Source organism: Carassius auratus, chromosome 32, assembly GCF_003368295.1.
Source record: "Carassius auratus strain Wakin chromosome 32, ASM336829v1, whole genome shotgun sequence".
Lineage (NCBI taxonomy): Eukaryota > Metazoa > Chordata > Actinopteri > Cypriniformes > Cyprinidae > Carassius > Carassius auratus.
The window spans coordinates 480,001-492,500 of record NC_039274.1 but is presented as its reverse complement, the minus strand read 5'-3'; the positions used below and the strand labels follow the sequence as shown (position 1 = coordinate 492,500).

Sequence of the window (12,500 nt, the reverse complement as noted above, 5' to 3'; positions counted from 1 at the left end):
AAAGGTGAATCTCACACAGCAACTCTCGTTTACCAAGAAATGAAGAAGAAGAAATACAACTCCAGTGAAAGAACAGAAGAAAACAGCTGTGTGTTTGAGTGAATTAAAGTCTGAAATATGAGCAGAAATAGTGTTCATGTGTTTCTCTTATTTACTGAACTCTGTGTGTGTGTGTGTGTGTGTGTGTGTGTGTGTGTTTAATACTATAATGTAATATACACTATTTATGTCCAGTATTAGAAATCCCACTGAAATAAAACTTGCATGAAGAAGTTAGCTGTTAAATAATTTTAATTGTTAACATTGACACTTACATTTAATAAAAAAGACACAATTATGAATGAAATAAGCTAAATAAAATTTCAGATTTGATCAAACTCAGATAACTCATGAATATTTGTATCTAAACTTATTCATGAACAAATTTAGATACAGATATTTATGAATGATCTGAGTTGTATATATAAAATTTTTACATATGAAAATATAAAATGGCTTTTTTATAGTAATTATATATATTACTTATATACTTTTTTTTTTTTTTACTAGGTTTATCAGTGAATTGCTGCAGGTTTATTTCCTGTTAACTGCTTCAGAACTGTGTGTTGGTAGCAAGCTCAAGGGAAACACAAGTCTCGATCTGTTCCGTCAGTAGTTTGTGTTCTGAAGGTTGGTCTTCTGTCAGGCTCCAGAGTGAAATGATTGGGAGTTTTTTTGGTGTTTCTGGGGTTAAAGGTGCGAGAGGAGTGAGCGCTCACTTTAGGCAGATTACAGACGCCAGGACGTTCATTCCCAGAAGCCCTGGCACTCCGCTGGTTTCTCAAACAAGTCGGCGCCCCATAATTGCACACTGTTGTTTTCTTATATAGATTTCTTTCTCTCTCTCTCATGTGGATTTTTTTTAAACCTTGGCATTCCAGAAGATGTAGTCATGGACTTCTGAAAACATTCCTCTTTTCCCCCTCTGCCGTCTGTTTTTCCATCATGTCAGGAATGTCATCGCTCCGGCCGAGGAACCTCCGGAATATTTCCTTCATCTCAGCCAAGCTCCGTCTTCCCGCAGAGGTCACCGAGAGTCTGTGGGAAAAACAACGGGAGCGCGACTGACGGACTGGAAACACCAGCGCATCTGCGCTCGGGAAGAAATTACTCTTCAACTCCAGATCTTCCTCATCATTCCTGACAGCAAACCTTTCCCCATTTCACTGCCATGAGCGACACACACACACACACACACACACCAGCCGTCGGGGGCTCGACCGGATCGCATTTCAACCAAATATGTGAGGTTGGGGCGTCACTTCTGCTCCTGAAGCCTCACCCAGCGTCAGCTCGAACTCCAAACGGATAATTATTGTGTCTTCAGTCGCAAACGCTCTTCACCTGGAAGCTGCAGAGGGATTGGGAATCAAAGGCGTTTCCACGGTGGTAATTGTGGGATGTCGGACTGCAGTGGCAAGCACTGATTATTTGGGCATGTGTGCATGAAACACACACACACACACACACACACACACACACACACACACACACACCAGCTACAGAGATATCTGGAGCCAATGGACTACACACACATGGGGGCACTCGCCCCTTTATCGGCCGCTTTAACCCTTTTTGATTTGATATTAACTCTCAATTCATTTCCTCCGGCTCCTGTGGGGACTTCAGGGGCCCCTAGCGGACAAACACGAGCAAACAGACGGAGAGAGAGAGAGAGAGAGAGACAGAGAGACTGTGTCAATCCTTATCTCAGAGTTCAGAGGTTTCTGCGGCTGTCATCTTTCGGTCTGACTCTGAACACTCATCTGAAGTTAATCTGGAACATGTTTATGAAGCGAACCCATGATGGAAAACAGACTGAATTGTTTTTGCTGGATTAATGTTTCATTTCACAATAACATCCCAAACTGGCGAGGAGAAGCCTCGAGACGACATGATGAAGAGGAAAAGCTGAATCTGAGCGGGTCTGCTGGAAGCCTCTCTGTAATCTGACATGAGGAACATGATGAGCTCTTAATCCAGCAGCGACAGGAGGCTTTCAGAGCTCGTGCATATGAACACACATCTGCGCGCGCAGACCTCACAGAGACAGCACTTTAACAGAAGACTACATCATCACATCCAGCACTACAGGCTGAAATAAACTTACGCACTGTTATATACTGTCTCACACACACACACACTGATTCGTCATGTTGCAAAAAGCCCAAATGAGTCGAGAGCGCGTGAAGCGTCTTACCTGCTCACCATCCTCCTCCTCATCATCCTCATCGCGGTTCTGTGAGTTCAGATCAAGAGTTTATTCACATCCAGAGATAATCCACGCGCCGCTGCGCATCGGTTCGCTCTCTTCGGGCTCCTGTGTCAGTTTACCGCGCGGAAATGACCTCCTGCTCGAGCTCAGAGCGCGTGTGACGCGCGGCGGAGCGCGCGGGGAGAAGGGGAGAGCGCGTGCGGTCCGGGAGGCGCGTGCGGCGAGACTGCGCGCTCGAGCTCGAGCGGCACCGGAGAGGGACGGAGCGGGGAGTGACGTCACGCGAGCGGCTGTCGATCGTTCGTCTCGATTCAGTGATAATCACCGCGCCAATCGCACGAGAGGACCTGCGTTTCCAGGGAGGTTCATTAACTGCGTTCATGTCCGTGATTTAGGGCGCGATCGGACTTTTTCATAAACGGCAGCTATTTTAGAGACTTTTCAAACAAGCAGACAAAGTATTTGTGTAATATGTGTAAAAAAATGTTTAGGTATTTTGTTCAAGGATCACATGAGTGTCCTGTATAACTTATATATCTTAAAATCGGAAACATTCAAGTGTTGCCATGGTTACCTCATCCGGCGAATGTTACTTCTGTTCACGAATCTCTATTTGGCGCCAGCGTTTGTTACTATGTTGTAATACATATTTATTTATGGTTTCTTTGTTTTTCCGTTTAAAATTAATTTAAATTAATTTCCAAAATAATTTGTGTTTATGTATTGAAATTATGAAAAGAAAATTGATTAAACACATTTGTTCTCTATCTTTGTTTTTCTTTTTCTTTTTTTTTTTTTCTTTTTGTTTGTGGTACAATCCATTTGTTAATATAATTAATACTTTTTTAATATTTATAACAGCCACAATACTTACGATAGGTTATTTAAATACTTCCTAAAGGCTTATTTTATGACATCGTCCCCTTGGAATAATAAGGTTCAATCTGCATTCCGAGTAGTTCTGAGATATTGAGCATCAAAGTTTTTGCATTCCATTCGACTGTGTAGATAGAACATATTGTTTTTTAAAATAAAAATCCCATAACGTATACAACATAAAAAAATAATCTATCACATAATGCAAATAAATTGTCATGGAATAACAATATGATAATAAGCAATAATAAGATAATAAGGGGGGGGGGGGGGGTAATGGCAGCTCTTGTGTTTTGTCAATACAGTCCAATGCTGATTATAACTGAAAGCACTGGTGTGGTCTGTTGATGCTATTGTTAACTGTTCAGGTGAACACCGTGTCTTTTTTGCAGCATAAATGGGGGTCAGAGCCTCTCGAGCCCCCCATAAACTCAAATGGGTTACAGGAAGATGCTGCTATTCATAAAACAGTAAAAAATCAGCAACCCACTATAAATCATTCATCATATTACAGATCATATTAACTGTAGTTGTCTACTAACGTCAACAACACAACATACACATACCGTCGTTAACTAATGAAGCTCTTAATGAACTGACTCAAACAGCTCCACACAACCATCATCATCATCATCATCATCAGAATTAAATAGTGAATCTGCATTGGTAGCAGCTGGATGTCTATAGAAGCTATAATAGCAGCGCTATCAGCAAAAAGTACAACCACAAAGAGTTTAAACTACAGCTGTAGGAGTCTCGGATATGAATGTGTGACTGATGGAGTGTGTCTGGAGTCAGTTCCAGCGCTGGCCTGTTGGGCGCAGCAGAGTTAATGTGTGGATTTATTGAACAAGGCTGTTATATGTTCTGAGAGCTGACAAGTGCTAGTCCTGACCCAGTTTAAATAACGTCAACAAAGATTTTTATCTAAGAAAAATACTGCTATCAAATCACACACTGGAGAGTTAGACGGGAGCTGTGTGTGTGTGTGTGTGTGTGTGTGTGTGTGCTGGAGCGAGTGTTTCCAATGCATCATTAAACAGATTGAAGGACTTCTCATTCCAACAGCTGAAGCTCTGCCCCGCAGGCACCGGCACACAGCGAAGGTGTTCTGTTAAAACTCGCCCGCCTGGCAGCATCCAAAAACAATCTGTGCAGCCCACCGCTTCGGGACACGAGAAAACAACAGACTGTCTGTGGGAAGATGTGCTTCCAGCCCTCACCTGAGCTCCTGCCAGATCACGGACGCCGTCGCATTGCTATCATCTGCATCGAGTTACAGCCGTCGACAACCGCGGACGATTCCATACGTGTCACGTATCAACTGGGAAACGCAGGTTTAATTGCTGCTGGAGTCACAACCTGCAGCAAGACGTTCTTCGGGATTTGACATGCAACCAATAAATGAGCTGAAAACCCATAAAGACGAGTAGTAATTCACGATTCAGCCCATCGCAGTAACACTATCCTGATATCATAATTAGATCATGTTTAAAATCTGAAATAATGTTGCTTTTGCCAAGACAATCCTACTCAAGAACAAACCTCTGTACACGCTCAGAAAGAAAAAGGTTATTAAAAGCTGTCAGTGGGGAGATGCCTTTTCAAAAGGTACACTTTTGTACCTTTAAGCTACTAGTATGGACTCTTTAGGTACAAAGTTGTGCCTTTTGAAAATAATACCGCCCCAGTGACACCTACTATACCTTATTTTTTTTTCTGTGAGTGTAAAATAATAAGACTACAAGAGTGTGTCCTGGATTCTAGAGTAAGTATCTGAATTATTGATGCAATATCTTGGGAAAATAGTTTTGCAGTGTCTCCAGAACGGTGTAAAGTCTTGTGACATACATACTGTGTTTGTTCAGAGTCCCAGAGCAGCCCTAACCCAACATTTACCTCGGCAGCCATCGATGCAAATATTGCTGCTCTCCATAAGTCCTATTTGGACTCGTTTTCCCTAGAGCCCTTGGTATCCTCACCTCAATTCCTTCGCTTAAATTGGTGTCATTATATCACACGCACCGCTCTGATTTCAACATGACTTCTTTAGCGTCCTCGTCCACTCACAACCACAGAGATCCTGATCCCGCCTCAATCTTTCGTTTCGCACATGGCAACTCTCGGACAAACACTGAGCAGCACATAAACCTCTTTGATTTGGCGTGTCTTTAGGCCTCTTTACAGCAGATCAGCCTGGGTTTGAGAGCGATGTCTCTGCCGTCCTCTCTTCTGACTGTAATAGACTGCAGGACGCGGCTGGACTAACAGTGGGAATCCGGGAGTATCCGGGGTCTGGCTCGACTCATACAGCAGGGCCCTGTGTCTGATGAATGAGAGCGGAGGAACGAACTCTGTCGTTCAGGGGCTCTCGGAGGTCAATACAGGAGCCGTCTGTTGAGCTGATGGATGCAGGTGAGGCGTCAGTACCAACACTTGGCTTCGAGTCCAAGGAGAGAAGCTCCGGAGTGCCACGGTTTGATTTTATTTACTGCGATGTTTACCGAAGGTTGAGGAGTGTGCTGTTCAATCAACGGCCGAGCGGCTGGATTTCAGTGGATTTGAATCTGTGGGAATGCATTAAATCCTGAAGGGAATAAGACAGATAGCTGTGTATTGGTGCACCAACACAAAAACCGTTGGCTGGTGCGACGAAACAGTCTGCTTGGGTCAGCTTGGACGCACAGCTGTATTTCTGGATCCCTAGAACGACCTCAAGGTTGACGTGTGTCCGTGAAGTATTGGCCCCTCCGGGAGACTAATAGCTCCAGTAATGAAGCGTCGTTTGACTGCGTGATTCATTCAAACACCCAAATCTTTATTGCCGTGTTTGTAAAAGGCAGGCCGTATATCAGCACAGCAGAGCCGCTTACTGAGGCCTTGTTCTGGAGCCAAAGGCTAATGTGAACATACTCACAAACTCTTCCACCAAATCTCAACCCAAAGAGACTCGAAGCCGCAGTTCAACCTCTGAAAGTGGATCAGATGAAACCGGTATCATGATCCAGACACTGTGGCACCAAGACGAGTCTCTGATTAAACCCTGGGTTGATTACTCACCATCAGCGCTGAGGAACGCACCGCATTACTGCTGCTCTGAAAAAGGAGCTGATTAGTGTGTTTTCTAAGGCAGGAATCACCATCGCTCATAGCTCAAATCATGTGTTGTGTTGAGGAGAGGGGTAAGTGATTCACCTGCTGGACGATAAAACTCCCACAGAGTTATGTTGGAGGAGGAAACCAGAAGATCAGTCAGATTTGAACCATAGCAGCTATTCAGAAGATTCCTCAAATAGAAAACAATGTTCTCAAGAAAGCCTGTTTTTGATTAAAGCTGCACAGGAGGAATACCCCGTCTTCCAGCACCTTTACCGCTGATTTGCCGTCTCCTCGACCGCACCACTTCAAGCTGTTCTCACGGATGTGCTCTCGAAGGGTCATTACTCGCTTGTGCGTGATTCATGAACACCTCCCTCCGCATCCTGCGACCTCAGAAGAGACGTGCCTTCAGATGAATCAGGTTTGATATGATGGCAGGCATTAACCCCGGCCTGGATCCACGTCTCCGTCTCAGGATGAGGGGCGTGTTGGTGCTGGTGAGGTTTGGCTTTTTGCCCCAGTCAGAGGAAAGCCTTGGGTGACAGGCGCGAGGCACCGCCATCAGATTATTCAAGAAACTGACACCCCTAACAGACAGAAATCTCATGTTTGATCCTCCACCGTGATATCAGATGTCCCTTCCCACGATGCAATGTGCTGCTTTACATGACACACTGCATTCAACAGTCAAGACGTGAAGTTTTATAGCAGCGGAACGAGGAACTGACAACGATTAATAAATGTTTCTTCATCTACGAGCACGCATGTCACTGAGGACACTGTATCTATTAAACAACTCACTAATAGTTTATTCACTTTTTTATTTAATGTGACAAAATTGTCGCACAAGAAAATATTTTGTTCACGACTGATGCTAACATTTATTTTTAATAAATACTGACTTTCTGACTTCTTTCTAAATTATTAAATTAAATTAAATTAAATTAAATTAAATTAAATTAAATTAAATTAAATTAAATTAAATTAAATTAAGTTCAATTAAATTTTATAATTTAATTTAATTTAATTTAATATTATTTTATTAAAACCACTAATAAGACTTTCCATTTAATGATTAATATTCAAGCAGTAGGTGAATCATGATTTTTGTGAAAATAAGTGTGCATTAAATCATTCGATTGTCAGGTTAATTTAGAAAAATTTAGAAAAATTAAACATTTTCAAGATATATATTTTTGTGATGACCATTAAAAAAAAAAAAAAAAAAAAAATTAAATAGATTACAGTAGTTTAAATAAAAAGTCATCCTTTGGGACACAAAAGTGGCCAAAGTTGAAGAAAAACCTAGTTATTTTGCGTTTTGTTGCTCCAGATGTCAGATACAAATGTTAACAGACAGTCAACAATACTGCAGAATTAGTCTGAGCAAACTTCTCTTATACACATAATTGCTCAAATGAATTATTTGTCGATTACAAATATGTTGACAATAAATCTCGACAGTGACTTGCATTCGTGCGGCTGTACGATTACCAGTTTATAATGATGGACAAGGCTTCAGAGAATCAGTTCGGCCTAAATCATGAAGATTAATCAAATGAACTAGAATGCAAATCATTCTGGAGATTTTATCTAATGAGTGGAAAAAGAATATTAACAGAAATAAATGCTCTCTGCCAGACTAATGCTAATTATGCTAATACCGCAACAATTACAAAATATTAGAGTGATGCTCAATGTGACTAACTGAAAAAATAAAATAAAAAAAAACAACATTAAAATGACCCTTCACTGACTCTCATTTGGTTTTAAAAGTAACAAATGCCCATTAATTAACAATGTGATAGATACATATTTTATTTTATTTAAATAGTAGCAGCCTTTAAAAACTAACATGCATTTCCAGCAGAACAAAATGATCTTCAAAGTAAAATGAATTGATGTGAATTCTGTCGACTGCCCTGAAACAGCTTTGAAAACAGATTTAAGATTGTTTAGAAGCGTTTCAGTTCTGGTGTATCTGAGCTGATCTACAGAGCGCTGTTCATCATTTCAGCATCATTGTATCTCGCTCTCCAGCTGTCCATGCGATTGATTGACAGTTGCCACGGTGACAGCAGCAGTCGTCGAGAAGACAGTTCACTGTGTGTAACGAGGGACAGTCACTTTTCGCCGCGGAGAAAGAACTGCTCAGCACGACAAGGACAGCTTCAAGAGCCGCAATGACACCAGAGAAGTGCATTCTAATGCTCAGAAGTGCTGGAGAGACTCTCACTGGTGTTGGTCAGTCACCACAGAGGGGACGGTAGCCATTCACTTCCATGATATGGAGTCAATGGCTACCATCAATGTTTGGTTACCAACATTCTTCAGAATATGTTCTGTTGTGTTCAGCAGAAAAAAAGTTTTGGAAATGATCTCCAAGTCTATCAAAACTACTCTTATCAAGTTTGAGCACTAGGACGCTGCTGATGACAGTGAACGTGTCTGATAATGCAGGTGTGTGTTTGTCTGACGTGAATCAGGGATCAGATCCATGAAGGAAGTTTAGGAATCACAACATCAAAACTGATCCGCGGCAGCTACCGTAGACTATATAGCTTTTCTTCACTTAATATCAACTTGGATGTTAAACATCTGAGAAATTAAACTGAACACTGAAACCAACGCCATCAGTTGTCAGGACATACATTACCCATGACTTCTGGTTATGAATATAGTTACTTACTGAAAGAATGAAACACTTCACCATTAAATGATTTCAATTGTGATATGATCTGTTTTTATCTAATTGATCTGTGGTGTGTGGTGAGTCTGAAGACTTCATGAGTGAATACAGCATGCAAGAAAACACACACACACACACACACACACACACACACACACACACACAGGTTGGTTCTGTTAATTGCACTGAGAGTTATAGGCTGTATTGATGAGGTCTAATCACGGCTGTCAATGATATTTATGAGCTCGGCGTCACAAACGTGCTGGTCAGATTAAAGCCTCATTAATAAAGTCTTGCAGCAGGTATTAAACAGCTCATCTCACTCCAGCAGGAAGAACGCTTACACCACATTATAATTCAGTAATACGACAACAACCCCACCACCAGTGTGTGTGTGTGTGTGAGTGTGGACTCCAGTTGGATGAATCCCAGTCATTAAAGTATAAACTGGGCCTACCGAAGAGGAAGCTGAACTCACAGACTGAGCACATGACGCCCCAAAAAACACCCGAATCCTGCTCCGCAAACACACACAAGAGCATCCAAAACAGACCAATCTGATCTGAATCATAATGACATGAACGCAGAGCTTTATCAGAGACGCACACAAGTGAAACCCCGTGTCACAGACACTCAGAGACAGTGAACAGTCTGCGAGGTCAAAGGTCAGAGGTCAATGCTGAATCTCTGTCCACTGATGTAGCCATGTGTTTGATAAAGCGATTACAGGAGGTCATGAGTCAGAGCCAGATTCCTCACCAGCTTGTGATGCTGTGTTCATGTGTGTGACTGGAATATGAAGCGGAATGTAGTTTCACATGTAAAATAAAGTGACTGAGTGTGTGTGTGTGTGTGTGTGTGTGTGTGTGTGGTGTCTAACATGAGCTGATGTAGCAGGGAAGTCTATGATTATGAGCCCCTAAAACACACACACACACACACACACACGTTTGACTAGGTTAGTGAGGACACTTCATACTCACAATGGTGAGGTGATGATACTTTTTATTTTAATCCTGTATTTTATTTCAACCCTAACCTAAACCAAACCAAAACAAACCTAACCCTAACAAATCAAACCAAACCTAAACTAAACTTGACAAAACTAAACCCTAACCCTAGATGAATATTACCAAACCTAACTTAAACCTAACCATAACTAACCCTAACCAAATATAACCTAAACCCTAATAAAATCCATTCAAATCTAATCTAATCCTACACAAACCTAACCCTAACTAAATCTAACCAAACTAACTAATCCCAACCTGCCCCTAATCCTACTAACCCTAATAAACCTGTTGAAATCAGTTCTCCAGTTCGCCTGCCCATCCAGTCTTAATAGTTAAAGCTAGACGAGCGTGGCTTGCTGTGCTCATTACAGTAGAACACAGAGAAAGAGAGGTGGAGATGGGGAGGTGGAGGGATGATTGACAGGACTGAAAGATCAAGCTTCTTCTGAACCAGTGTACCACGTCATGAAATAGAAATCCAAACATGATTCGATTGGACGGATTTATACACACTTTTCAAACAGTAAGCAGCTTGTTAAAATTTACTTTTCAATGTTTTTTTAAATGTAAGAGGATACACACTTTCACATTTTGAAAATGTCCTCAGAAACCTGCACCAATGTCTCATCATGTCTTCCACTGTTTTATGAGATATTGCATTATTAACTAATTTATTAACGTAATTAATTATTACATAACATTATTAAAACAAGTAAATAAATAAATGCAATGCAAATTCAACCAATTAAAACATATTCTTTAAAAATCACTACAATTTTTTTAAACTATGCTGGAGCAGATTCAGCGTTGGTCCTGCAGAGTTTAGCTCTAGCCCTGATCGAACACACCTGAACAAGATAATCCAGGTCTTCAGGATAACGGCGGTTACAGACAAGTGAGGCTTCTTTGCAGGATTGGAGCTAAACTCATCAGGACTCATGCTGTCTATCCCTGGTCTCAATATTTCAATGATGTAGTTCAGTTAGTGTTTAGCTGCTCTGGTGAATAAAGAAAGCTTTGGCAAATCACACATGGAAGGAAACTTGGGAGATGTTTCCTGCAACTCTGATTTGTCTTTCTGCAAATTTCATTTCTCTTCACAGGCAAAATCATTGTGAGTGGAGCTTGGACACACACACACACTCACACACACACACACACACACACTCACAAACACTCACACACACACGCTGTCTGCCAGCCATGTGAAGAATGAGCTGATGTCTGAGCGAGTTTCTCTGCACTGATGGATCGTGCTGTAGGTGGATAAAACACTTCAGTTTGCCTTTGTTTGTTTCCTCAGAGTTTGTATTAATGACGTGCCAGCGACTCTGTCGAGATGCTCCCAGCATGCTTTGCTCGTGCTAACAGAGCTGATTGGATCGGGGCGGGCATTCATCACTGTCAGTCACAGCTCAGCGGCGGTTCTGATTGGATGCTCAAGATTTAGAGAGAACAAAGGCTCAGCACAATGATTTCACAATCAGCAAACTAGACGGTGTGTGTGTGTGTGTGTGTGTGTGTGTGTGTGTGTGAGACGGTTCTGCTGCTGAGGCGCTACACCTGCCCTCCGTCAGCAGGTCGGCCGCCGCCGAACACGCTTACACATGCACACACACACAGAAGACACGGTACGTTACCTCTGAAAGCCCTGGTGAAGATCCGGAGGACTCAGGAGCTGAAAAACAAAAGCAGTTCAGTTTAAAACCACACAAACACACACGAAAGCGCCTCGCTCGTCCCATCAGTCTAATCTCAGGAATCAGTCAGCGGAGGGAAACACACTGCTGTAAAGTTCATCACACCATCAGCGGCGGCTCAGTGTGGGAAGCATTCGTTTGGAGAGTAATTGAACCGAAAGGTCAGAGATTATTGGACAGCTGACAATCGAGGAAAACCGTTGATTCATTCGGAGAAAGAAAGAAGGAGATTTCTATGGGTTTCTATGAGACTGTGAGCGATCAGCGATGCAGGACGTTCATCAGAGCAGAAGTCTTTCTATCAACGGCTGCGACACAAGACTGAGCGGCAGTAAAGAAAGTCAACCCAGCTTAACTCAACTCAACTTTTCTAATTCAGCTCAAACCAACACAGATTTATTAAATTCAGTTCAACCCAACTAATTACGAATCATCTTGGATAAATGAGTCCACCAACTGAACCCAACAGAAAACCAACTGAAATGAACTCAAATCAACATCTCAACCCAACAAACTTCTCCTGACTGAATTCATCTCATCTCAACCCAATATAACTCAGTTCAAATAAATTACACTCATTATTCAGATGTAAAGAATCCAGTTAATGCCAACCCAACATAATTATATTTATCTCACTGAATAAATACACATTTTGAAAGTTAAAATTAATATTCTTAAAATAATCAGTCACTGTGCTTCAAAATGTCATGTTTACTTCAATGCGTTACTTGCCATTTCTTTGTAATTCACTTCAATTTCTGAGTGAAAATTTTCAAATAAAAAAAATAAAATAAAAAAACGTATGTATTATTCATGCCAGGCCAGTAGGTGGTGATGTCACTTAGTAAAGAAACACTACGCACCCTCAC

The 12,500-nt window shown here is 41.7% G+C and overlaps 1 protein-coding gene across 48 annotated transcripts in view; it reads right to left on the bottom strand.

Annotated features, from left to right (window-relative positions):
* LOC113051257 (receptor-type tyrosine-protein phosphatase delta-like) overlaps positions 1-12,500 on the bottom strand; it is a 295,253-nt gene that overhangs the window by 132,793 nt on the left and 149,960 nt on the right. For 47 of the 48 annotated variants that reach the window (XM_026214810.1, XM_026214830.1, XM_026214814.1 and 44 more), the window contains one exon: positions 11,572-11,609. The gene's annotated coding sequence lies outside the window, so the exon portion shown is untranslated. Of the gene's footprint in view, positions 1-2,239; positions 2,537-11,571; positions 11,610-12,500 lie in introns of those variants that run through there. The other variant, XM_026214812.1, reaches the window with a different exon arrangement.